General features: G+C 42.0%; 1 long non-coding RNA gene across 1 annotated transcript; it reads right to left on the bottom strand.

The window, feature by feature from the left end:
• Window positions 1-289: 289 nt before the first annotated feature.
• Window positions 290-2,656, bottom strand: LOC134956805 (uncharacterized). The gene is made up of 3 exons (XR_010186186.1): window positions 2,442-2,656; window positions 1,964-2,240; window positions 290-459 (listed from the first exon to the last, which is right to left on the bottom strand). It is a non-coding gene; the product is annotated as an uncharacterized LOC134956805 (long non-coding RNA).
• Between the last annotated feature and the right edge of the window lie 1,630 nt (window positions 2,657-4,286).

The raw sequence follows: 4,286 nt of genomic DNA, 5'->3' as shown, positions 1-4,286 counted from the left end.
TACACATACATGTGTCACTTGTTGAACCACAAGTGCCAGCATGCCTGGACATCAAGTACACATTGTCTAAATATTTAAGTAATTTATTAACTAAAAACACCCAACACAGCCATTTTTTTCTCATTTATTACTTACAAAATATCAGTGTATTGAAAGTGCATCATGTTCAGACTTCAAGATCTCCAGCTTGGACTTCCAGCTTTCATGTACTTCCAGGTGAGTGGAGCCATTCATTTACTTGTAAATACTGCCTTTATATACATTTAATGGAGCCAGAGCATCATTGGTGACAGTATGATTAGAGCTACAGAGCTAGCACATGGTGAATGGGAACTCTCACCCGTGCACTGGATACACAGATATCACATGCAGCGTCAGGGAGAGGCTGGCTCATGCTGGCTGGTGTGAGAGCTGGTGGTCATTGAGCAGCCATCTTAGAGGAGAGATGGTGGCTGGAGGCTGTAAGCAAGAGAAGTGGTTTTACCAGAGACAGCGCCGTTCTCCGTAACTGAATATAGCCGCATCAACAGTCATAGTAGGGAAACAAGAAAGGATAACAGCTGCTACTGACGCACAGATGGTCATCCCTTGAATCACTGGAGAGGCCTGTAGAAAATTACCCTGAACAGACCATGTGTTTTAGTTATCCATTATTCCAGATGTCACAATAACCAACCTTGTACACTAGGGTGCAGCAAGATGTGTAATTAATAAATAGGTGCTGGCTGCCATGTACACAAAGAGAGACTTCTACATAGCTTAAAAGATTGGATGCTGCAGACAGAAGCAGCCTAGACACTGATCTACTTGAGTAATAGTTAAGTACAATGTGAATTAGCTGCTTGTTGCTCAAGATAAATAGTTGGTGCACATATAAAACAGCTTATTACTATTAATTGACAGCTGCAGCTCATGGACTAGTGAAATAGGCACAGCTGTATTAAGTGGGTCCATTACAAAAGCTATACCTAATAAAGCAAATGGCTGTCAGTGACCACGTTATGTAAAGGAACAAAGTTATAGACCATCCAGTAAACCTGTAAATGGGCTATTGCCTGTAGATATATAAAGCTCGAGGCTCTCCAGGAATCAGTCAGCAAGATACTAAAATCATCAAAGGCTATATTTGCTACCCAACCGACGGAGAATTGTTACAATGTAAATTTAATGTCTACAGAAGAGAAAATCAGTAAACTGCCTGGATAGACAGAGTCAGCGGTATTCAATATTCTTTAAGCTCTTGGTAACTTTATCCAAATCAGAATTCACACTGTTTCTTAGGAAATAGACTATTTGGAATAAGTCCACTCAGAACTCTTTCTATTTCTTATAGAGGTAATTTGGGCCCCTCTTGTATATGATTATTCTAAATATAATCGTTATTATACATTGCAATAAGTTAATAAGTTAATGTGATAAGTCTGTCAAGAGCATCTAGGTCTGTCTATTCTAAATGATTAATTCTGGGATGCTAATCTAAATTGTTGCTGAGGGTGATAATCATTTAAACATCTTTGCACCAGAGGAAGCTTCACTGAAGTGTCCCAGTGATATAAATTAAATCCTTTGCAGAAGATGGTATAATTTATGACTGAGCGTATTAGAACTGAATTGTATTGTGTTAAATGTTTTAGTGAAAACTTATATATAAAAGAAAAAGCGCTCAAATCTAATGAACATACATTTAGGTACACATGTCAGCAACACAGTGTGCTAATAAATCATTTACCACTTTTAATACTAAAAGTACACAAATATTAAAATCACATAATCAACAGGATAACAGTCACAAGTGGGTATAGGTATATATCAATCACAAATGGGTGCAAAAATTGTGTCCTTTGTGCCCCCTTCTATGGTCTGTTCCTATGGGTTAAATATAAATGTCCTGTGTAGAAGTGGTGCCAGGCCTGGATGAACTCAATTGACTAATGGCATTGTCCAAATATGTGGGTATAGTTACCTGTCCTGAGGTATTTGCCAGGGTGAGATCCAATTAGCGTTGGTCCGAAGGAGTATCAGCAGATTTAAGTGCAATATTTATAGAGTCCGTTCAACCATAAATGTTTGGACCACACACAGATGAAAAGTCCACAGGAATTTTGTCCAAATGAACAGGTAACACAATCTTGCTGCCCACTGACCGGATGGGAGGACATCTAGTGAGGATTTTATGATACTTGCCTAGGTGGGTGTCACACAAGGCAGACTGTGTAAGGGCTCAGAATCACAGAGACAACCTTAATAAAAACACAGATATTTAATAGTATATAAAATCATATAATAAAGTACAACAATGAAAAAAGGTAAAAACAAAATTCATATGAGCTATATGACAGAAGTGTATGATAGCTCTATACATAAACAGATTGCATAAAACTAGGGATTCCCTGGAAGTCCCAAAGGGCTAAGCAATAAGTACATATATTTATTATAGTTACCACTATTGCTGGTATTAGGTGGAGACTATCAGGATAGTTCAGTCAGTCTCTGACACTTTAATCCATATTGTGTAGCCCGTGATGAAGGAGTAAATGTGTGTCCTCCAGCTGCAGTATATAATCACAGTAGCAGGGGGACAATGTTGTACTGTATATGTGGCTCACTGTAGTTGATAAACATTTGAACAAGTTTACCAACAAGAGGGCTGCTCCACATGACCAGCCACAGCAACTTCTCCCATGGGCCTTTGCAGGGCCGCCATCAAGGGTAATTCCTGTGTACACTTGACCGCTGCCTGGCCACTCTGACAGAGAGTGGAGGGCCTGGGCTGTTCAAACATCCCGCTGTTGCTATTCCCGATGGTGTATGCTGCCGGTTGGACTGACCGTGATTGCTGAAGCTGGCAACGGCAGGCCTTGGGCTACTCCCCTCCACCCGCCGCAGATCTCTGCTGGTGGGACTGACCGTGGCTGTTGAAGCTGTCATTGGAGGGCTGCGGGCTACGTCCCTCTGCCTGCTGCCGCCTACCGCAGATCCGCGCCACCCGCCGCCTATCACAAAAGGCAGCTTGCTGTTTGATTAAGTTTGTTGGAGCCGCACGGCACGGCATGATGTCACGCCAGTCAGTAAAGAGAAGAGGAGCCGTAGCTCAGGACAGGAGCAGCAGACACAGACAGAGTAGGAGAGAGGACGCTTAGGAGGACGGATTTGTAAGTATATAATATATGTGTTTGTGACTTTGTGTGATTGTTGTCAGTCTGAGATGGGGGCCCGGGGCTTGCTATATTACAAAGGAAAGGACTGGAGGTGGACACACAGGGCCTCTACGACATACTGGCATACATACTCTATAATCAAATTCATCCACTGATGTCTGATCACAATTTTCTGATCGTTGTTTTCACTTTATAGAAGGTCAAAGGTGCACAACTCATTATAATTTGGTGTCAGAAGCCCTACTGTGGGGACTTAATATGGTGCAAGGGGTATAAGATGGTTTTGCTTTATGTTGATATAGATTTTTTCTTTTAAAGAATATTGTATATATTTATATTTATTTAACTTTTTTGCCTGGGGGAGGGGAGGGGTGTCCCTGCCTATTTTGTCATTCCGGTGCCACACAATTTCTGATGGCAGTCCTGGGCCTTTGCAAAGCTCAGGAGTCATACTTCACTGGTCCGCATCCGGTAGGCTGCACTACAGCCATCAAGTCCAGCTGTGAACAGAAAAGAACCGAAAAAACAGAGATGTCCACTGCTGCTGGTACCTAATATCTTTAGAGAATTAAGTAAGTCAACTGTCAGTCCATAATATGAGTGATGAAGGAGGAGTGTTGCGCTGGTAGAAAGGTACTGGGTGAGGGGTTCTGTACTGGGTGTGGGATGCTGTGGTGGATATAAATGCTCTGACGGGGTTGGGGTTGTTTATTATTATTATTACAATTTATTTTTAAGGCACCACAAATGTTTTGCAGCGCTTTACATACAACACACTTAGAACAATAGAGGGTATACAGAACCAGAGATTGGATGTGGGAAGTGAAGGAGAGGGAGGAGTCAAGAGTGATACCAAGGCAGCAGAGTTGGGGAACGGGGAAAATGATAGTGTTGTCAACAGTGATAGAAATATTGGGGGAGTGGACTCTAGATGGGGAAAGATGATGAGTTTGTTTTTGTCCAAGTTGAGCTGCAGGCAGCATTCATCAGACATCCAGGAGGAGATGGCACAGAGGAAGCTGGATATCCAAGAGAGTACAGAGGGAGAGAGATCAGGAGAGGAGAGCTATAGTTGCGTATTATCATCTGCATAGAGGTGGTATTGGAAGCAGAAGGAGCATATGAGTG

Source organism: Pseudophryne corroboree, chromosome 9, assembly GCF_028390025.1.
Source record: "Pseudophryne corroboree isolate aPseCor3 chromosome 9, aPseCor3.hap2, whole genome shotgun sequence".
Lineage (NCBI taxonomy): Eukaryota > Metazoa > Chordata > Amphibia > Anura > Myobatrachidae > Pseudophryne > Pseudophryne corroboree.
This window is presented reverse-complemented; position numbering and strand designations above follow the sequence as displayed.